Source organism: Gopherus evgoodei, chromosome 5, assembly GCF_007399415.2.
Source record: "Gopherus evgoodei ecotype Sinaloan lineage chromosome 5, rGopEvg1_v1.p, whole genome shotgun sequence".
NCBI classification, from domain to species: Eukaryota; Metazoa; Chordata; order Testudines; family Testudinidae; genus Gopherus; species Gopherus evgoodei.
The window spans coordinates 30,390,779-30,414,796 of record NC_044326.1 but is presented as its reverse complement, the minus strand read 5'-3'; the positions used below and the strand labels follow the sequence as shown (position 1 = coordinate 30,414,796).

The window sequence follows — 24,018 nt, the reverse complement described above, 5'->3', positions numbered from 1 at the left end:
ACATAGGCACCAAGTTTCTAATCTCCCCGGGGGTGCTCCCCCCATGGCCCGGCCCTGTCCTGGCCCTACCTCCACTTCATCCCTTCCCCAAGGCCCCACCCCTGCCCTGCTTCTTCCCACCCCTGATTTGCCCTGCCCCACCCCTTCCACCCTAGTTCTGCCACCTCCCCTAAGCACGCTACACCCTCACTCCTCTCCCTTCTCCCCCAGTGCCTCCTGACGCCGCAAAACATCTTATCCACGGTAGGTGCTGAAAGGGAGGGGGAAGTGCTGAGAGGGAAGGGCCTGGCAGTGAGCAGGAGGTGCTGGGGGAGAGGGGGAGGTTCTGGTAGGGAGGTTCACCTCCTCACCCTGCTCACCCGCCCACCTCCTGCCTCACCTCCCTGCCCGCCTCCTCAAAATTAGCACGCGACCCCCCACAGCACGGGGCGGTGTCCCTGATTCGCCATACTCAAGGGATGGCTCTGCATGTGAGACAAGGCTCTTAGGTTCTCTTCTTGGACTCTATCATTAAATTGTTTTGTGACCCTGTGACAGTAACTAGAGGCTGTTTGCCTCAGTTTGCCAAACGAGTATGATCCTTTGCACTCTCCCAGGGATTTTGTGAGGTATAATTAACTGTAATTAACCATTTTAAAGTGGCTTGAGATCCTGTGATGACAGATGCTATAGACATACAAAGTAATACAATAAACACAATAACAGTCATTATTAACTATTAATATATGTGATAAATTCTTTCAGTGCCAGTAAGTTTCCATTGAAGGAATTTATACTATATATTTTGATCACATAGGGGTGTGAAATTGGAGAATTAAAAAAAATGTGTTTCTTTGGGTACATGTGGCAATCAGCTATAGGGCATACGGATGCTCTTTATTTTTACCACACAGGTTATTAGTATCCTTTCTGAAGTGTAGGATATACACAAATGGAATCAAATATAATTCTTGCAGAGATCTGGCAAGAGGATATGTTAGAAAGCTAATATACTATTCATGGGCCACCACATGGAAATTAATGTGCAACACTGAACAGGTTTTCATTGCAGGATGCAGCTCCTAGGGACTATAAAATCTGTAAGGAACATCGTTAGGGACCAGGACTGGAAGGAACCTCCTGGGACACCATGTCCAGTCTTCTACTTTTGCGGGCAACTCTATCAGATAATCCACTTCATAAACGTATCAAGTGTTCTCCTCCTGCTCTCCCCTACTAGATAAGAAAATATGGGAAATGCTTGGAAAGGCCATCTTCACCTTCCTGTGATGTTCACTGGTCAAAGGATGAATATCAAATTCCCACTGCTCATGAGTCCCATAGGTCTCAATCCAGCAAACATTTATGCAAGTGTGCAGCTATACGAATCCCAATGAAGTCGATGGAAATACTTGTGTGAATAAAGTTATGCATGTGCAGAAGCATTTATAGGACTGGGGCTCAGATAAGACAGATATGCAAACTATGGTCATATAAGGTCTAATCCAAAGTGCACTGAAGTCAGTGAGTGTCCTTCTACTGACTTCAGTAGACTTTGGATCATGGTTATTGTTCTTTCTGAGTCATCTGAAACAGCATGGATAGTATCCAAATGAGCCTAATCAACACATCAACCCAGGGCCTTTTTCCACATGATAATTTGTTACCTAAATAGTTGTTATATAGCTGATTTTTAAGTAAAACTACTTTTAATAGCATTTAACTCTCCCCTATATGCACATTTTAACTCCACCAGAGAGGTCCTTTGTGGCCATCTGCCTGTCCCAAGTCAGGATAAAGGAGGAGGGTTGGGTGTGGGGCTAGCAACTCCACCCTGTAAAAATCAACCTGCTACAGAAACACCAACAATAGAGACAACAGAGACTTTTACCCTGGAAAAAGAAGGGTCTCCAGTTCGAAGATGCATGACGCTGGGTGGTAAAAGCCGTGAGGAAGCCACTAAGCCGATTACCCTTCTTGCAACCAGGAGGATTACCAAAGGCACATGGAACGTGAGGACCATGTACGAGTCAGGAAAGACGGCACAGGTTGCAGCAGAGATGAGGAGCAACAACCTGACCCTATTAGGCATTAGCGAGACAAGATGGACGCAAGCGGGACAGAGACAACTGTTGACAGGAGAGCTGTTGCTGTATTCAGGACATGAAGAGAGCAATGCACCCCACACACAGGGAGTAGGCTTCATGTTGTCCAAGCAGGCACAGAGAGCACTGATTTGTTGGGAGGCACATGGTCCCAGGATCATCACAGCATCCTTCAGAACTAAAATGAAGAGGATTAAGATGAATGTTGTTCAGTGCTATGCTTCAACTAATGACAGCGAAGAGGAGGACAAAGATTATTTTTACAACAGACTCCAGAAAATATTAGAGATTCTCCCAGACAAAGACATTATCATCTTTATGGGAGACTTTAATGCCAAAATTGGACCTGACAACACAGGATATGAACAAGTCATGGGGACCCACTCTCTGGGAGAGATGAGTGAGAATGGAGAGAGATTTGTGGATGTGTGTGCACTTAACAACCTGGTCATAGGAGGGAGCATCTTTCCTCACAAGCGGATCCACAAGAGTACCTCGGTATCACCAGCAGGCACGACAGAAAATCAGATCGATCATGTCTGCATTAGCAAGAAGTTTAGAAGATCCTTGCAGGACGTTAGAGTTAGAAGAGGAGCAGACGCGGCGTCCAACCATCACTTAGTGGTGGCCAGATTGAAGATGAAGCTGAAAAAGAACTGGATAGACACGTCAGACAGAAGAGTGAAGTACAATGTCAGCCTTCTGAAGGACCATAAGACCAAGGAAGATTTTGGACTGAGGCTGAAGAATAAGTTTTCAGTATTACAGGATCGGTCTGAGGAAGAGGAAGACAGTGTACTAAACAGATGGCTGAAAGTGAGAGAGACACTTAGGTCATTATGGAAAGTGCTTGGAATTAAGAAACACCAGCAGAAAGAGTGGATCACAGCAGAGACCTTGATCAAGATAGAAGACAGAAAGAAGAAGAAGGCAGCAGTCAACAACAACAGCAGGACTAGAGCAGCAAAGGCCAAAACTCAAAAAGAGTATGCTGAAGCCAACAGAGCAGTGAAGAGGAGTATCAGGAAGGACAAGAGAGAGTATGTGGATGAACTGGCAGCAGAAGCGGAGCAGGCAGCATACAGCGGTAATATGAAACAGCTGTATGATACTACCAAGCGACTGTCTGGAAAGTTGAGCAAGCCAGAACGTCCTGTTAAAGACAAGCAGGGAAAGTCTATAACAGGAATAGAACAACAGATGAACAGATGGGTGGAGCACTTTGAGGAACTCCTGAACAGACCAGCACCACCAAATCCACCAGATATCAACTCAGCTAACGAGGACCTCCCAATTAATTGCAATAAACCAACCAGAGATGAGATCAGAAAAGCCATCACCATGATGAAGAATAGGAAGGCTGCTGGACCTGATGACGTCCCAGCAGAGGCCCTGAAAGAAGACCTGGATGCTTCAGTGGAAATGCTGTACCCCCTCTTTGAGAAGATATGGGAAGAATAAGTGATTCCAGTAGACTGGAAAGAAGGATATCTCATCAAAATCCCCAAGGAAGGAGACCTTAGCAATTGTGCCAATTATAGAGGAATCACACTCCTGTCGGTGCCAGGGAAAGTCTTTAACTGAGTCCTCTTAGAGAGAATGAAGGATGCCGTCGATCCACAGCTACGAGATGAACAGGCAGGTTTCCGGCAGAACAGATCATGCACGGACCAGATAGCAACGCTTCGCATCATAGTTGAGCAGTCTATAGAGTGGAACTCCTCGTTGTACATCAATTTTGTTGACTATGAGAAAGCGTTCGATAGCGTGGATCAAGAGACCCTTTGGAAGCTCCTTCGGCACTACGGCATCCCAGCAAATGTGGTCAACCTGATCAAGAACTCATATGACGGTATACACTGTAGAGTGATCCATGGAGGGCAGCTTACTAACAGCTTCCAGGTGCAAACTGGAGTCAGGCAAGGATGCTTGTTGTCACCACTTCTCTTTCTCCTCGTCATCGATTGGATTATGAGGACATCCACTTACGAGCGTAGGAACGGAATCCAGTGGACGTTGTGGACCCAGCTTGATGACCTGGACTTTGCTGACGACCTTGCACTCCTTTCGCACAGTAAACAGCAGATGCAAGAGAAGACCAACGTAGTGGCAGCCACGTCATCACAGGTTGGCCTCAACACTCACAAGGACAAGACCAAGATCCTTAGGATTAACTCCACCAGCAATGACCCAGTCACACTGAATGGAAGCCCCCTGGAAGAAGTGCAGTCCTTCACCTACCTAGGTAGCATCATCGACCAGCAGGGTGGCACAGACGCAGACATCAAAGTAAGGATTGGTAAGGCAAGAGCAGCCTTCTTACAGCTCAAGAACATCTGGAGCTCTAAAGAGCTGTCTTTGGCAATAAAAATTCGACTGTTCAACTCCAATGTGAAATCAGTCCTACTGTATGGACCTGAAACCTGGAGGACAACCAAAACAACCATCAGGAAGATCCAGACCTTCATAAATAGCTGCCTCAGAAGGATTCTCCAGATCTGCTGGCCAGACACCATCAGTAACATCCACCTCTTGGAGAGGACCTGTCAACTCCCAGCAGAGGAAGAAATCAGAAGGAGAAGGTGGAGTTGGATAGGACATACACTACGCAAGCAGCCAACTAACATCACCAGACAGGCACTGCGGTGGAACCCCCAAGGCAAGCAGAAAAGAGGCCGTCCAAGAAACACCTGGCGACGTGACCTTCAGGCTGATAGCAAAAAAATGGGCTATACCTGGAACCAGTTAGAACGAATGGCCCAGGGTAGAGGACTCTGGAGATCTGTTGTTGGTGGCCCATGCCCCAATTGGGGTGACGGGCATGAGTGAGTGAGTATACGCACATTTGCTGTAACTCCTAATTTTTTGAATATTATTACCAAGTTGCCAATATAAAAATACATTATTACCAGCAGACCAGAGTTTTGTGTATATCAGTTTTGTAAGGAAAACAGAATAGCTCACTTTTGGCTCTAAACTGACAGTGAATTCTTTGCTCTACAAGACATAAATATAGATATGATATCCGCCAGAGGAATAGCATGGAAGAAGACACAAATATGAGAGTGAGAAGAAAATGAAAGGAACAGTGGGAAGAAATGGGGAGAGGTAGGAGGTGATAGGAAAGAAGTACAAGGATAACGTCTTCAACTCTAAGACTCTGCACAAGAGTCTGAAAAAGATTTCAGTGACAGAAGATTTGTGTTGCTTGAAACTATTATTGTTCAAAAATACAAAAGGCCAACTCCTGCCCTGGGACAGAGACATTCATCTCCTTGAGGAATCCTGTTTGTGAAGGTGAGATTTCTTCAAGAGACCTGGGACACAGGAATGAACAACATACAGCTTTTTGCTTGTGCTTTACTCCTGCAGGGAGTGTATATGCTAGCTGGGCTGGGGACCTAGGCACACCTCCTAACCTACATACTTTACCCTTTTGTGGATTTGCTGTGCAGGCTGGTGCATTTCCTGGCTGTACTTCCCAGCACACACCTGAGCACTGTGGGTCCAAGTCACTGTTGCCTGCCCCTTGTGTAGTCATTTATACCAGGGTGTGGCATGTGAGGCTAGTAGCATTTTGCATTCCCTTGGCACGGGTGTAAGTGACAACACAGAGTGCAAGGCAGTGATGAATGGAGATGTCTTGCCTGACTGTTTGCAGGGGATGAAGAGGCTCCATCACCTTTTTACTTATACACCCACCCTGTAAGACAGGCCAAAGAAGGCAGGAAATCTGTGCAATTAAGGACCTGACCTGGCATGATTTTCTTTTATTGTTAAATCAAAGGGCAACACATAAAAACCATTGGCAATCTTTTCCTGCTCACAGCCCTGCTGATGGTTTATTTTACTTGAAGTATTAAAGCTATTCCAAAAGGGTTAATACTTTCATTCCTAGTGTACTGGCAATACATGATATCCATTGCCAAATGCATTGAGCTTGCTGTCATTTGTCTTATGCCCCAGTAAACAAAAGAGCCATTTCTTCCCCCCTGGCCTTGTCAGTGCAGTTCCTTTGGGTGCTTCTTGAATTATTGCTCCACCTGTGTCCAGCCATCCGGCTCATTTATCAGCAGTGTTGTTTTCTCACTCCTCCTTTCTGTTCACTGCTTTCTACCAGTCAAACCCTTTTTTATCAGTCTGTGACTTGGGAATTGTATCAGCAGGTGGCCTGGAAGTAACAGTCATCTCTGTTGGATGACTGAGATTCAAACACTTGATCATTTATGCATGTCTTCTGGATGGATTGTCTGTTCTTACTCCAAGAACCCTTCACAAACAACAGCCAACAAATTTAATCTAATCTCTTGAGCCCAGTTTACCTGGCATGTCTCTAAAACAGGGCTCAGATGAGAGAAGCTAAGAGTCCAGCACTGATTTCAAAGCAATCCAAGATCCTGGTAATGCTAGCACTACATCTTCAGTAATCATCAGCATCTAGATGAACTAGGCTAATTGGTTTTAAAGTAAATCCAGTCTGAAGCAAAAGATACCTCACTGACAGCTGCAGCAAATGCTTGAACATGTCAGCAAATCAAAGAAACCAATCTAATCTCATAAAGGAAAGTTCTGTTTCACCCCTCTCTCCAGATGCAGAAGACAGTGTAATTCCACAGCAAAAGCTAGGGGACAGGATGTGGGGAGTCCATACTGAACATTGAGGAGCACAGCTGATTGGGAGCCAGACACGTGAATCCACTGCTGCAGAGAACCACTGGCCATTGCCTCCCGTGTCGCAGGAGCTGTTGCAATCTCCAGTCTCCAGTAATGGCTGTGCAGCCTGAGATGAAAAATTCCTTCTCTCCAACACCTGCAATTCAAAACTTTTTTGTGCACACCTCCATCATTTGAAATGTGCATTTGGGGAAGCATTTTCCCTGTGTGGCCTAACAAGACAAAAACCTAGTTTCAACAATTTGCAGCAGGGCTGAATAGTTAATAAAACACTAGAACCAGGTAATACATAAGAACAGTAATACTGCAGGTAACCACCTACTCATGCAGTTGTTGGAAGAACCCAGATAAAACCTGAAAATTAGTAGAATTGGGGTTTGTTTGTTTATTTGCTGTAATGTGCTTTAGGGTGATTGTGCTTTATGTGACTCTCTCAAGGGCTCAACCCCCAAGTATCTCACCAAACCTTAGGAACCCTACACTATATTCCCTGTTAGGTTTGCAGATCCATAGAGACTTTTTTCAGAGGTCTAGCAAGATGAAGTGTTTCTACTTTTGCTCCTGTGTCTCTGATGCTCCTTCTTGACATTAGAAGAGTCCCAGGGCTGGCCTCTTTTAAGCAAGGTTTTAAAGTGTTATTTTTTTCAGAGGTCCCTTGGCACATCACACAGCTGGCTTTATGTTTTATCTGTGTAATATTTTTCATTATTCATTTATTTGGTACTTTCTGACGTGGTTTGGCAAGCCAGCCTCTCTGGAGAAACTCTAGGTACCACATGGACTTCCTCCATTCTTTTATACAGCTCCATCCTTCATCCAGCCCTGCCTGCCTAAAAACTCCAATTTTCTTCTCTAGATAGCTCCTGCACCTCCAACTCCCACAGGCTCTTCTGTACCTTTTATCTAAATAGACAACACAGTCAAAGGGTGGGAGAAAGGAGACATTGTTCCCCTACTGTTATTCACGGGAAACTGAGACACAGAAAGATTAAGTGACTTTGCCTAAGGTCAGAGAGGAAATCTGTGGCAGAAATAGGAATTGACCCCCGTATTCTTGAGTCCTAGCTCATTGCCATTACAAGGCCATCCTTCCTCTCTTGCATCTAGTATAGCAATTTAGTTTGTGAACTCTTCACATTATTTTAATGTCTGAGAAGGACAGAACAATTGAAAATATCATTCACAGCCTCTTATTAGCTGAGCTCCATTCTTCACTGCTGTACTTATTTATAAATATTTGTGCGGTGCTCGTCTGAGCACACTGCTTAGTAGCGTAGCATAAATCTTAGCTGCCAACACAGCTCCCTGTTGGATACACCAAATTTACTCACTGTGGTTGTGGCATTGCTATTAACCACTAAACTGGTGTAGCTCAATGTCCAGGGTTCTTCATCAGCAGCAGCAGGGGGAACTACAAGTTGTTGACTACAAACTACTACATGGTATGAGAGCTCCCTGGTTCCTGCCAGGAAGTCCCCTCTGCCCTTCCAACAGAAAGTGTCAGCACTGACTGAAACTGGGAGCATCAAGCAAGCAAGCAGAGAGGAGGCTGCTGGACTGTAATCCTATTCTGTGTTTCCTTACGGAATGCAACTTTGTTCCCGGTGATTTGTCTCAGTGGGTCTGGTCTGAGATGAATACACATTAACACACAACGCAGAGCACACTGAGGAGCCTCAGGCTTGGTTTCCCAAAGTTGTGCAAAAGACACAAGGTTGGGTTGCCAACTTTCTGACCAAAAAAAATGAACACCTTTGCCCCGCCCCTTCTCTGAGGCCCTGCTCACTCCATCCCACCTCTCTCCGTTGCTCACTTCCCAACCCTCGCTCACTTGCTCATTTTCACCGGGCTGGGGAGGGTCCCCTTTTCGCAGTATTTGGATGAAGATGTTAAAATGTTGAAAAATCATGAGTCAGGCTCGCCAAAAATTGTAAGATTGGCTTTAAAATCATAAAATCATGTAAAAATAATAGATCTGGTGTTCTTTTCACTTTCTTCTGTTTCAGTCTTTAGGGTGCACCGGGCTCACATTTTGAAGCTTTCTCCACAGCCAGGAGGGCTAGAAACGTACTTTTTCTTTAAGAATGAAGGCTGAAATCATCACATATCCACCTGACTCCAGGAGCTTGGACTTTAAGGAAAAGAATAATTATCACGAGACTCATGACAAAAATATGGGAGTTGGTAACACTGCTATCTTGAACAACCTCATAGTGGAATGGTGAACAGGAGGGGGGTTACACGTGGAAAAAGTCAGTGACAAAAAACAGCTGGAATGATCATAGTGAAAAAGAAACAAGGAAATATACTCCAACACTCCAGCCTGATTGAGCTGCTCCGTGCATGTACTATGAATCCCTGTGACAATTTACAAAATGAATCCTTATAAATGGAAAAAATCAGCTATGCTATGAAGCCCAAATCAAAATAACAACTCAACATTGGAAACACAGCTAATGGAATTAAGAGCTAAGAACATAATAATATATGAAGAACATAGAAGAACATACTGGGTCAGACCAAAGGTCCATCCAGCGCAGTATCTTGTCTACTGATAGTGACCAATGCCAGGTGTCCCAGAGGGAGTGAACCTAACAGGCAATGAGCTGGTGGGGAGGGATAGCTCAGTGGTTTGAGCACTGGCCTGCTAAACCCAGGGTTGTGAGCTCAATCCTTGAGGGGGCCATTTAGGAAATGAGGATGAAAATCTGTCTGGGGATAAGTCCTGCTTTGAGCAGGGGGTTGGGCTACATGACCTCCTAAGGTCCCTTCCAACCCTGATATTCTAAGTGATCTCTCTCCTGCTATCCATCTCCACCCTATGACAAACAGAGGCCAGGGACACCATTCCTTACCCATCCTGGCTAATAGCTGTTAATGGACTCAACCTCCATGAGTTTATCTAGTTCTCTTTTAAACCCTGTTATAGTCCTAGTCTTCACAACCTTCTCAGGTAAGGAGTTCCACAGGTTGACTGTGCACTGTGTGAAGAACTTCCTTTTATTTGTTTTAAACCTGCTGCCCATTAATTTCATTTGGTGGCCCCTAGTTCTTATATTATGGGAACAAATAAATAACTTTTCCTTATTCACTTTCTCCACATCACTCATGATTTTATATACTTCTATCATATCCCCCTTAGTCTCCTCTTTTCCAAAATGAAAAGTCCTAGCCTCTTTAATCTCTCCTCACATGGGACCAACCCATTCCAAACCCTTAATCATTTTAGTTGCCCTTCTCTGAACCTTTTCTAATGCCAGTATATCTTTTTGAGATGGTACAAGGTACAGAAGTACATTTATTCCTGCTAGTTTTCAGTTTTTAGAGTTGCTGTGCTGTGAGATTACACTAGTACATTATACCTTGTGTCTGCTCATACATGGTTGGGGTAGGAGCGTGTGTCTGGCTTTTTGCTTATTTTTGAATGGCTGCAGCCTGCTTATTTTGCATTTAAATTCTTCTTCCCGCGTGTCTTATTTCGTCAGTTGAGAACAAAGTCTACTGTCCCTCGCTACATACTAGCACTTGTTTTCAAAGTGTTCTTTTCTTTTCTTCAGTTATTGTAAAATGTTATAATTAGGTGTAGAAAAAATAGGGACAAAAGAGTGACAATATTTGAGACAAAGCAAATTCTCAGTGAGTGAATTGATTGCACAAGAAACAATCTCCCTCCCTCTTCCCCCTCGCTGCCCACCCCCCGCCAGCATCTGAACAACACATGGCTGCTTTCCATGGTTTGTTTCAGTTTGGAAACTGAAGATGGAGCCATTAGATGCATCTGGTGTCCCTGTGGAGGTGATAGAAAACACTGGCAGCAATTTAGACAAGATGGTAGAAGCCATATGAAGCAAAAACTAGCCAAGCATGAAGTCTGCATTACCACGTGAACTTCAAGAGCAGTGCTAAACACCAATGCAAAAGATACTGATTCTCAAAACTACAGGGAAATGATGCACTGCTATAATATGTAGTACACAGACACTTTAGGAAAAAGACACTAATAAAGCTAGAAAATACTCCAGCACCCCAAGAAAGAAAAACCTAAAACCTAGCCACAACAGAGGACAACAGGCTTATCTGAAGGAGTTTTTAGCATGATGTACATAGTAGCTTTGACTATACAAGCAAAGTTCATTAAAAGTTGGAAGAGTTCATGTGGCTAAATCCTACACTGAAAAGCTCCTTCTGAGGGCTGAGATGCTAGAGGGCCATTTTGCCACTCCCATGGGAAAACCCACAGGAAGTGAAGTGCCACACAGTGAGCAGATTCATGGGACTCTTTGTAGACCTGATGGGACTTAATTGTCTTTCACACCAAGCTTGCAAACAAAATGGGCATTTAGATTTATTAGATGTTCAAAGTAATCCAAAATGAAACTGCAGAATTTGTATGAGAGCCTTCAGTCGACTTGAGAGCACTAATAGGAGGCATCAGACTACAGTGAGTGCAGGACAAATCTTGTCATAGCAGTATGGAGAAGTCAACAGGACTGTCTGTCACTCTGCCTACCGCAGGGATCCCACTAACCACACCTCTCCCCAACTGCTGTGATGTCATGTTGGGCCTCCACACTCCATCTGACAGCTTCTTCATGAGCCAAGATCCTCCAAAGTCCATTAGATTCTGGGGGAGAAAGTTTTGTATGATGACAACATTCACCATAGCAGAGAACGCTGGATGAATTCTGGGGGCATAATCTTCCTCAGAGGCAAAGCCTCTGAATCCACTCCCTAAGAGAACAAAAGCAGATCCAAGATGCCCACCTGCAGTGCCGTGCAAGTTATCCAGCTCTGCCTAGTTACTAAGCCCCCTGTCTCACTTCAAACAGGGCCCCAAAAATCAAGTGATAGTGCTGACTCCCACTGAGGTTATTGGTAGTTCCAATGATGCTCAGAGCATGCTATACCTAGAGGAAGAATGATCCAGTGGTTAGGGTGCTAGCTGGGGATTCAGAAGACCCAGATTCAAATCCCTATTCCCCCCAGAGAGTTTTTTGGCATAACAATTAGTCTTGCCTCAGTTCTCCCATCTGCAAGCTCTGGGATGTTATAAGAATAGATACAATAAAGATTATGAGGTGCTCAAATACTACAGAAATGGGAGGAGGGTCATACGAGTACCTAAAATAGATACCTGTGCAGTAGGGCTCTACATGGTGATCAGAATTTTGACTAATCTGTTAGAATGCCGACTGATGTGAAAGAAGCTTGGCACGCCCCCGAAAATAGGTTAAGAGGATTTATTTAAAAGATCCTTTCTGCAAACAATGTCACTGTCAGGTAGCAGAGTGCCACCTGGAATTTTTAGTGCATTACCGTGTTCACAGCCTTTAAACCGTCACAATTTAAAAGAGAAAAGCATCCCAAAAGTCTCATATTTCAGCCAACTCTCTCCCACTTGGTATACAAATTCCTAACCCTTTGTGTCATCTAGTAATAATAGTCATTGTGGGCCATCAGGACAAAACCTACTTAGATCTGTTTTTATTTATATATTTTTTCCCTACAGTATCAGACACAAAATAGAACTTAATGCTTCCAAAAAAACAAAACAAAAAAAACCCCACCGGAATTGCCACACTGGGAAAAGCCAACAGTTGGTCTAGGCCAGTACCCTGTCTGAGACAATGGCCAGTCCCAGCTGTTCAAAAGAAGATGCAAAAACCCCTGCAGGAAGCAATTATCAGCAATAGACAGTATCAGCTTTCTATTGTATGAAGTCCTGATGGCGTTATAATTGAAAAATTCCAAACCATTAATCAGAATGAGGCTCTTATGCTCTAGCAGGTCAATACTAGTGCCTTCCATGCATATTAAATCCATGTTGGTAACAATTCTTATTAGTTAGTTAGTTTTAATTAAAAAATATACCGTACATATGCAATAATCTGTTCCTAAAATTAACTAATTCAGTTTTAAACAATATTCTCACATCACAGGCTGTCTGCAGAGTTCCAAAAACCCCCCAACAACCCTGTTTAAGTCTGAAAGTGGAGGAAGAGTGGGAAGGAAAAAAGACTTCAGTGAGGCCAGGATCTCATCAATATATTTCCAATTTATGTTCCAAAATCTATTTCTAGGCTAAGATCTTACATTCTCAGATTACTCACAGAGCAGATTTCATAGATATCACAACTCTTGAAAATAAGGTTTTAGAATAAAAATGCAAACATGTCTTAGGTATTGCCACAGGCACTGCATTATTTTGTCTAAGAAATTTTGCAGTGATGAAATTTCAGCCTTTTTACTACATATATATCAGAGTCAAAATTCAGTCTGCAATTATACTCCTGAAACTCCACTCACTCCTCACTTTGCTTGCTTGCATTGACTAAGCTTGCACCAGACTTGTGCATCTGAAAACAGAATTTGGCACTCAGTTTCTAATTTGAAAATGTTACACACATTGAGTAATGGGGCAAAAATAGCCCACAACAAAATCTCTTAGATGACATGTGGTTTATGAGTTTGTGGGCTAGGAAATGACATCATGCACCCAGACATAGATGCTCTTCATCCACTGGATCAATTCTGTATGGTGAGTCCCTATACATTCCTGCTCATAGAAAAAATACACAGCAGAATATTTGAAGATGTTAAAAAAAATCCAAAGCTATAACTATCTGCTTATCATACACATCTGCTGCATCAAAGTAATAGACTATGAAAGTTTCAGAAAGTTTTTCTGCTCAGAAGATGTATTTGCTGCCAAGAGACTAATAAAACACATGAACACACACAAATTCTGAAAATACAACCTATGTTCTGACTGGAGTAACGTTTTTCTGACTAGGGATGAGTTGGCCATGAAACTGAGCAAGAAAGGGAAATAAAAGAATCTCATCTCCAAGTTGAACCTGAATGTTTTCTCACACTCAGAACATTTGTGAACATTTTCCACTAGTCCCTGAATGACTGAGACTTCTGTCTTTCCTGTGAATCTTCTGGCATCCCCACCTATATCCAATAACTCCTTCTTATCCCTATAACCATCTAATACGCTACTGTTCCCACCCTGCAGCTTTCTCACACTGAGCCACCTCCTGTTCCCACTGAAGTCAAAGAGAGTTTTACCTTCAACTTCAATTCTCCTCAGCTTTACCTTCAACCTCAACTCTCCAGTAGACCCATCTATACATTTGGAGCCCTTATTAAAACCTCAGTGAAGTCAGAGTGTCTTTCCATTGACTTCAGTATTCTTTGGATCAGACCTTAGGACTTCACCCCTGTCATAAACAGATAAAAGCAGCAAAGAATCCTGTGGCACCGTATAGACTAACAGACGTTTTGGAGCATGAGCTTTCGTGGGTGAATACCCACTTCGTCAGATGCATTCACCCATGATTCTTTGCTGCTTTTACAGATCCAGATTAACACGGCTACCCCTCTGATAATAAACAGATAAGTAAGAGTTAATAGAACAGAAGTACTTCATATCTCTTTTGCCTGGAAAGGGTTAACAAGTCCAGTGAGCCTGGCTGTCACCTGACCAGAGGACCAATCAGAGGACAGGATACTTTCAAATCTTGAGGGAGGGAAATTTTTGTGTGTGCTGTTAGTTTTTGGTTGTTGTTCACTCTGGGGGCTCAGAGGGACCAGACGTGCAACCAGGTTTCTCTCCAATCTCTCCAATACAGGCTCTTATAAGTTTGGAATAGTAAGTACTAGGTAGATAAAGCAAGTTAGGCTTAAGTTTGTTTTCTTTATTTGCAAATGTGTATTTGGCTGGGAGGAGTTCAAATGTGTATTTGGCTGAAAGGAGTTCAAATTGGTATTTTGCTGAAAAGATTTTAATTTGTACTTGTATACTTAGGCTGGGAGGGTATTCCCAGTGTCTGTAGCTGAAAGGCCTTGTAACATATTCCATTTTAAATTTACAAAGATAATTTTTACTGTTTTTCCTTCTTTAATTAAAAGTTTTTCTTGTTTAAGAACCTGATTGTGTTTTTATTCTGATGTGAGACCCCAGGGGACGGGGTCTAGATTCACCAGGGAACTGGTGGGGAGAAAGGAGGGAAGAGGGCGAGAAAAAGGTTATTTTCTCTGTGTTAGGATTACTTTGTCTCTCAGGGAGAGACTGGGAGGGGGAAAGAGAAGGAGGGGGGAAGGTGGATTTTCCTCTCTGTTTTAAGATTCAAGGAGTTTGACTCACAGTGATCTTCCAGGGTAAACCAGGGAGGGGAAGCCTGGGAGAGGCAATGGTGAGGGAAAGGGTTTACTTTCCTTGTGTTAAGATCCAGAGGGTCTGGGTCTTGGGGGTCCCCAGGTAAGGTTTTGGGGGACCAGAGTGTACCAGGCACTGGAATTCCTGGTTGTTGGCAGCACTACAGGTTCTAAGCTGGTAATTAAGCTTAGAGGAATTCATGCTGGTACCCCATCTTTTGGACGCTAAGGTTCAGAGTGGGGAATTGTATCATGACATGGTGTGCAGCGGGTGGGATAGATAGATAGTAGATAAGATAGAATCCAAAAGCCAGTGAGGTTTTTATTTCTCTCCCTGCTAGCTATCTGCAGGCAGACTGAGGTTTGGGTTTAGAAGCAAAAGCCAGTAGGATTTTTTCTTTCTCTTTTTCTTTGCTAGCTGTCTGTAAAGCAGGCTAGAGGAGACTGTTTTAAAAGCAAAGTTCTGCAAGTTTTTTTGTGCTCTCCCTTCTGAGTACTCTGAAGGCAAAGGCATTAGGGTTTAACAAGGATCTTTGTTAAACAAAGGACTCCAGTTGTGAGTCAGTGAACACCAACAAAAACATTTGCAAATGAATGGTTTTTTTTTTCTTTCTAACTCTGTCGGGAACAGCTAGGTAGAAGGAGTTTAAAAAAAAAGACTCTGTTGCTAAGCAACCCGAAGAAGGCAACAGAAAAGCAGCATTTCAAGCAGTAAACAGCAGAGGGCGCCCCAGCACAAGGAAGCCCGAAGTATGAGTTCCAAGGAACGGGCAAAACGGGATGCAGAGGAACAAATCAAGGACGCAGACCACAAGCGAGACAGGGAAAAGAAACAAAAAGAACTAGAAATAAAACAAAAAGAGATAGAACTGAAAGAAAAAGAGATGGAGCTGAGAGAAAGAGAAAAAGAGGCTGCCCACAGGAGAGAGCTGGAGATAAGGGAAAAAGAGAGGGAACAGAGGGAAAAAGAGAGGGAAGAGAGGGAAAGAGAGAGGGAAGAGAGGGAAAGAGAGAGAAAGCATGAACTGGAATTAGCGCAGGCTAAGCAGAATAACACAGCCAACCCTAACAACCCTTTCCCAGTTGTTGTTCCACATCCCAGGAAATTTCCCGCCTACAAGGCAGGTGATGACACTGAGGCCTTCCTAGAAAATTTTGAAAGGACCTGTCATGGGTACAGCATCTCTGAAGACCAGTACATGATAGAGCTGAGGCCACTGCTCAGTGGACCCCTAGCAGAGGTGGCAGCTGAAATGCCTAAGGAGAACATGAACAATTATAAACTTTTTCAAACCAAGGCCATAATCAGAATGGGGCTAACATCTGAGCATGCCCGTCGGAGGTTCAGAGCCCTAAGGTGGAAAACAGATGTGTCATTCACTCGACACGCCTACCACATTGGGAAGAATTATAATGCCTGGATATCAGGATCCAATGTTAAATCTCTGGATGACATGCACTTCCTAATACAATTGGAGCAGTTCTTAGAGGGTGTTCCGGGGGAAATAGAAAGGTACATCCTAGATGGGAAGCCCAAAACTGTCACCGAGGCTGGGGAGATTGGAGCCAGATGGGTGGATGTGGCAGAAAAGAAAAGAGCTACTATCAAGGGGAACGAGTACCACAGGGGGCACACCGACAATAAACCCTATACCCGAGGGCAACCCAAGACCCCACCTGCAACCCCAGGAAAGCCGCCGACTCCCTATTCTCTCACCTCACCAATCTCCAGTAACCCACCTCAGCCCAGTGACCAGTCAGCTGGGCGATGCTTCAAGTGTAATGAACTGGGACATGTAAAGGCCAACTGCCCCAAGAACCCCAACCGAGTACAGTTCATTATATCTCCATCACTCCAAAGATCCCCAGGCCCAGATGCCTCTCAAATACCCTTGGAGCGAAGGGAAATTTTGAGAGTGGGCGGAAAGAAGGTTATCGGGTGGAGAGACATGGGGGCACAAGTGTCAGCTATCCACCAATCCTTGGTGGACCCCAAATTCATCAACCCAAAGGCTCAAGTGACAATTTACCCCTTCATGTCACAAGCGGTAAACTTGCCTACAGCTAAACTGCCTGTCCAGTACAAAGGCTGGTCAGGAATGTGGACTTTTGCAGTCTATAACAATTATCACATCCCCATGCTACTGGGGGAAGACTTGGCCAACCAGGTAAAGAGGGCCAAGAAGGTGGGAATGGTTACATGCAGCCAAGCCAGGCAAGCTTCCAGAGCCATCCCTGTTCCTGAGACGTCCACAGGGGCCCCATCTGTGGAAGCAGAGACCCAGACAGAGGTAGTGGACCCGGATTCCCTGCCAACGATGGCAACAGCCACAGTACTTCCAGTCCCAGACCCGGACCTGGAAACGCAACCAGCACCAGAACCATTGCCAGCACTGACGCCAGCACTTGCAAACGCATCTTCAACCCCAACGCCAGAGAGCGCCAGCGAGCCTGAACTGGCAGAAGTACCAGACCACCATACCCAAGAGGCTCAACCAGAGCCTGAAATAGCACCTGGTGCACCAGCAGGCAGCGGTTCAGCAGCCACAAAAACAACTCCATCACCTACATCACTTCCCAAAGGACCAAGCCCAAGTCCACAGTCTAAGGAAGAACTGGTGTCTCCAGTCTCCAGGAAACAGTTCCAGACTGAGCAGGAAGCAGGTGACAGCCTTCAGAAAGCTTGGGTGGCGGCACGGAGCACCCCACCACCTCTCAGCTCTTCTAACCGATCCTGGTTTGTTATAAAACAAGGGCTTTTATATAAGGAGACTCTTTCTGGTGGACACTGGGAAGACTTGCATCCACAAAAACAGTTGGTGGTTCCAACTAAGTACCAGGGGAAGCTCTTAAGCTTAGCCCATGATCATCCCAGTGGCCATGCTGGGGTGAACAGAACCAAAGACAGGTTGGGGAAGTCCTTCCACTGGGAGGGGATGGGCAAGGATGTTGCCAAGTACGTCCGGTCTTGTGAGGTGTGCCAAAGAGTGGGAAAGCCCCAAGACCAGATCGAGGTCCCTCTCCAACCACTCCCCATAATTGAGGTCCCATTTCAGCGAGTAGCTGTGGATATTCTGGGTCCTTTCCCAAAAAAGACCTCCAGAGGAAAGCAGTACATACTGACTTTCGTGGACTTTGCTACCCGATGGCCGGAAGCAGTAGCTCTAGGCAACACCAGGGCTAAAACTGTGTGCCAGGCCCTAACAGACATTTTTGCCAGGATAGGTTGGCCCTCTGACATCCTTACAGATTCAGGGACTAATTTCCTGGCTGGGACCATGAAAGAACTGTGGGAAACTTGTGGGGTAAATCACTTAGTTGCCACCCTATACCACCATCAAACCAATGGCATGGTGGAAAGGTTTAATGGAACTTTGGGGGCCATGACACATAAATTCGTGAATGAACACTCCAATGACTGGGACCTAGTGTTGCAGCAGTTGCTCTTTTCTTACAGGGCTGTACCACATCCCAGTTTAGGGTTTTCACCGTTTGAGCTTATGTATGGCCACGAGGTTAAAGGGCCATTACAGTTGGTGAAGCAGCAGGGGAGGGGTTTACACTCTCTCCAAGAACTAACATTCTGGACTTTGTTAGCAACCTACAAAACACCCTCCGATACTCTTTAGCCCTTGCTAAAGAAAACCTAAAGGATGCTCAAAAAGAGCAAAAGGCCTGGTAGGATAGACATACCAGAGAGCGTTCCTTCAAGGTAGGAGACCAGGTTATGGTCTTGAAGGTGCAACAGGCCATTAGAATGGAAGCATCATGGGAAGGGCCATTCAAGGTCCAAGAGCGCCTGGGAGCTGTTAACTACCTCATAGCATTTCCCAATTCCTCCCTAGAGCCCAGAGTGTACCACGTTAATTCTCTCAAGCCCTTTTATTCCAGAGACTTACAGTTTGTCAGTTTATAGCCCAGGGAGGAGATGACACTGAGTGGCCTGACGGTGTCTACTACAAAGGGAAAAGTAACGGCTGTGTGAAAGAGGCGAACCTCTCCACAACCCGGGAACATCTGCAGTAGCAACAAATCAAGGAGTTGATGCACTCTCCCGTGAAAGTTTCCCAGAATCAACTGGTTAAAAATTGTCCTTGCAATATGAAGAATCTTGTAGTTGTACATAATTAGTAGCATATGTAAGGGTGCATGTGTTTATTAATCTGTTTATTCTAGAGAGAAATCACTGCCAGTGTGGTTCCACACTGTCAGCGATTTGGGGGGGGCGTGTCATAAACAGATAAGTAAGAGTTAATAGAACAGAAGTACTTCATATCTCTTTTGCCTGGAAAGGGTTAACAAGTCCAGTGAGCCTGGCTGTCACCTGACCAGAGGACCAATCAGAGGACAGGATACTTTCAAATCTTGAGGGAGAGAAGTTTTTGTGTGTGCTGTTAGTTTTTGGTTGTTGTTCACTCTGGGGGCTCAGAGGGACCAGACGTGCAACCAGGTTTCTCTCCAATCTCTCCAATACAGGCTCTTATAAGTTCGGAATAGTAAGTACTACGTAGATAAAGCGAGTTAGGCTTATGTTTGTTTTCTTTATTTGCAAATGTGTATTTGGCTGGGAGGAGTTCAAATGTGTATTTGGCTGAAAGGAGTTCAAATTGGTATTTTGCTGAAAAGATTTTAATTTATACTTGTATACTTAGGCTAGGAGGGTATTCCCAGTGTCTATAGCTGAAAGGCCCTGTAACATATTCCATTTTAAATTTACAAAGATAATATTTACTGTTTTTCCTTCTTTAATTAAAAGGTTTTCTTGTTTTTTATTCTGGTGTGAGACCCCAGGGGATGGGGTCTGGATTCACCAGGGAATTGGTGGGGAGAAAGGAGGGAAGGGGGAGAGAGAGGTTAATTTCTCTCTGTGTTAGGATTACTTTCTCTCTCAGGGAGAGTCTGGGAGGGGGAAAGAGAAGGAGGGGGGAAGGTGGATTCTCCTCTCTGTTTTAAGATTCAAGGAGTTTGAATCACAGTGATCTTCCAGGGTAACCCAGGGAGGGGAAGCCTGGGAGAGGCAATGGTGAGGGAAAGGGTTTACTTTCCTTGGGTTAAGATCCAGAGGGTCTGGGTCTTGGGGGTCCCCGGGTAAGGTTTTGGAAGGACCAGAGTGTACCAGGCACTGGAATTCCTGGTTGGTGGCAGTGCTACAGGTTCTAAGCTGGTAATTAAGCTTAGAGGAATTCATGCTGGTACCCCATCTTTTGGATGCTAAGGTTCAGAGTGAGGAATTGTACCATGACAACCCCTATAACTTCCCTGTCTCTAAAAGCAAAGAAAAGTCATAGGGGGGGAGAGAGAGGAAACTAAGGTTTGTGGAAGGACTGGAAATGGCAACAAGCTCTTTGAAGCAGGGGCAATCTCTTTGCATCTGCAGAGCATTTTGCACAATGGGTCACTGTGGTAACATAAATGATAAATAATGATAACCAGTATCACCAGGTGGGAAGATACCAGATTTCCAGGGCCTTGTGCCTTTCAGAGTGTTGCAGGAATAGAGGGAAAGCCCTCTCTGAAGATACTGATAGATGGGCACTGGGAGGGAAGGAGAGATGAAAGTCAGAAGGACAGGGTGCTTTAGCAAAGCTGCAGGGAGTTGGGAGTCTGTTTGAGTGAGAGGAGACATCCTGAAGTTTTGGACAGGTTTCTGATGAACCACTGAACTTTTGACTTCACATGAAATTAAATCTGTCCTGCTTAATAAAGACATTTAGTTTTGGGAACCTTTGGACATAACAATGGTTCATCATTCACACTTTGTAGTATCTGCAGGTAAGAAATCAGTACAAGAACAGGTCAGACCCTGCATATTGGCATATGGCATATTGAAGTCAGCAGAATTTTGCCCCGAGTTAAGAATATGGAGGAAATGTGGGATCTGGCTCAATGTTGATAAAATATGTGACTACAGTATGCTGAAGCTGGAAGCTGGAAGAACAACAAAAAACATACCCCTCAAATGACTCCACAGCAATGACTACTTCAGAACTTAAATATGAACAAGAAAAATGAGACGAGCTTTTATCAAGCATCCAAAAGTGTCTGATATGCCTTTTCATATTCTTTTTGCTGGTCAGTGCCCACCCAGACCTAATAGCTACAACATGTAAGTCACACCAACAGCCCTTGTTCAATGCAGTTCATACAATGCTACTGGACTCTGACATTTCTGTGAACACTTGCTTTCTACTAATCACTCTTATTTACACAGGTTTTACATTTTGCTGTCAGCTTCACAATTTCCTTGAAAACATGGTACAGAATCAAAGAAATGGAATAATTCTCCATGCAGATCACAAATGGAGAACAGAGCTCTCAGTGAACTTAAAAGAAAAGAGAGACTGAGCAGCGTACAGTCTCTGTTTCTATCACAGTTCCCATGCAATTTATTCTTAGAATAGGCAAGTTATTTATCATGCACACGGGCATGCATTATTCAGTGCAATACTGCCAAATAAAAACAGATATAGCATAACGAAACCAATTTGAAATCTGGGTTGCTTGAGTATCTTCATGAGGCAAGAGAATAAAGAAGTTTGCTTCAGAGAAATGAAGCCCTTTACTTACATGCCTTGCTAGAGCTTCCAGCAGCTGGAGTCTCTGAATTATAGTGAATGCAGATGTTGTGCTGCAAACCCCCTAACTTTGGCATTGAAGACTGTACAGAACTCTCTGGTGCTTCACACTGATAAATAATTTCCTGATTCCCCTTTAAAAATATTCTCACATACTTTTTTTTTTTCTGTAGGTTGTTTTTTTTATCAGTGATGCACACTGACAACAGAATGCAAAGCAGACAGTCTGTCGGTTGTTACTGAGGAAAGAGTTCGCTGACGGCTGAATCCAAAAAAGAATCCTTGACCTTGGCAACTAGAATAAATCTACTATATCTGTTGGCCCTCTCCTCAGTGCATATTTGAGCAGTAACATAAGAATGAACAATTTTAGCATAGGAACTGTGGTATGACATTTTAAACATTGGTAAGTTATATGAACGCTACTTCCTCCAGAGACACACTGAGGTAACTGCATTGTGCATGTTTTCAGCTTTTATTTTGTTCACAAATGCAACAACCTTCTTTCTGTGATTTCACAAATACCCAAGCTCTAGGGTTTTCAGATTCTGCGCCTTCTGTTTATTCTCATTAATATTCCTAAACAGGTTACTTTTGCTTTTCTGTTATAAACCTTGATTTTCTAAGAGTTTCAATATCTTAGCTGGTAAACGCATCCCAGACTAAAACGTGGCATTCATGATATCATACATAGCCTGGGAGCAAGCCGCCTTTTACAGATTTCTCCCTCCTCCTAAAATGATATTTTTTTTCCATTTTCTCTCTTTTTGTTTGTTTGCCATTTCAAAAATAGCTATAGCTTTGTAAAACAACAAGACAAGCATTTGGAGCAAGTGCCAGTGGAGCAATGGTTAGACTGTATCAAGCAAAAGACAATAATCCAGACCAAGGGAAGATATGCAAAAAATAATGGACAAATGGTTTTAAAGCGTTCCAGGTCAGTTCCTCATTTTAAATATTAGTCTTTCAGTTGCCTGTACAGTGAGATTTGCCTTCCAGTTGTCAGAGAAAAAATCAGTTCTCACTTTTTGTTTGGGTGCAGCAGAGTCAATTCTTTCTACTTCCACACAGTATACAATATAATATAAATAAAGGAGTAAGGAAAACACCATTTCTGTAATAGTAATTGTTTTTATAAACAAGAACCTATTCTGACCCTCCCTTTATATCTTTACTGTCTGCTAATTCCTTTAGTGCTGTACAACACACCCGTTTTAGCCTCAATCCTACAAACCCTAATTCATGTTAATAATTCTTAAAGGTGAAACATGCCATTGAAGTTGTTCTCGTAGCCATGGATTTTCTTTATTTTCATTCACTGTGTTTGATATGTCTGATTCTTAAAGTGACCGCTCCGGTGATAGTTTATCCAAGAGCAAGATGAGGTCACATCAGTATCTTTCTTCATCTTTGACATTAGAGGCATCATCCCCTTTGATGTGAGAAGAGAAGTCTCTTTATGTTAGCATTCTGATATCTTGTTTCACATAGCTACCACTCTGGGAGGGCACGTAAGTAGAAGAGATGATATAGCAATGAAGCTTATAGGATAAACGTATTTGGTTGCAAAGTACCTGCTAAATTTTTGATATACACACCAAAAAAAAAATCACAAGAAGAACATTAAACTACAAAATTATTATACATAACATTTATTCATCTTTTCAGGGTTTGGGAAAAATCAATCAAAATGACAATTCTCATCTAAAAGTAGAAGGCAGAAGTCTTGCATTCACTGTACTGTAGAACTGGTCAAAAAAGGAAACACAGTTTGACAAAGATTTTGAAAAATGTTAACAAAAATTTTTCAAATGTTGAAATGTTTGTTTTTTGGTGTTTTCCACCTTTTCATGTTATCAGTAAATACAACAGAATTAATGATACCCCAGGGTCTTTCCTAGCACTTCTTTTCCCTTTTGATGCTCTGTAACTTTTTCAGAGTTGAGGAAGTTTTGATAAACTATAGAATAGCAAAAGAAAAGAAATGAAAAAAGAAAGAACAGCTGGTCCTCATTTATTCTACTGTATTCAGTGGCAAAAAAGAGAAAGGGGAAAAATAAAAACAAAACCCACAATTTCAAAACATCAACATTTCAAAATTTCTGGTTTTAGTGAAAAAACAGAATTTTTTAAAGAAACTGAAAGCTTTTTATGGACATTTCCAGCTTCAGAAAAAGATCATGTTTTGTTGAGAAAAAAATTAAAATGAAAAATTATGAGGAGCTCAGTCGTCCAGTACCTGACATGACTTTAATGTTGTCAAAGGGTCTCCACAACTTTCTGAACATTTTAAATTTGGATTGTCATGGTCTTCTTTGAAGTTCAGTCATGGTCTCTTTTTTATTTGTAAACTTTATTGAAGACATTAAAACACAGGCACAACTTCAAAGCCTAGTTTATTTGTAACTGAAATTCCTTTTCCAGTTGTAGCTGGCTATTGAACAATGATATATTGAGTTGAATGAGAGAAGAGTTCTCACTCCCCAATGTAGTTTCCATTTATATCCACTTCCTCTCTTAAA

At 43.3% G+C, this 24,018-nt stretch overlaps 1 protein-coding gene across 2 annotated transcripts in view; it reads right to left on the bottom strand.

The window, feature by feature from the left end:
- Positions 1 to 24,018, bottom strand: part of C1QTNF7 (C1q and TNF related 7) — a 99,394-nt gene that overhangs the window by 41,696 nt on the left and 33,680 nt on the right. The window contains exon 1 of one of the 2 annotated variants that reach the window (XM_030565445.1): positions 21,489 to 21,828. The exons of the other annotated variant lie outside the window; for it this stretch is intronic. The gene's annotated coding sequence lies outside the window, so the exon portion shown is untranslated. Of the gene's footprint in view, positions 1 to 21,488; positions 21,829 to 24,018 lie in introns of those variants that run through there. 2 annotated transcript variants of the gene reach the window in all.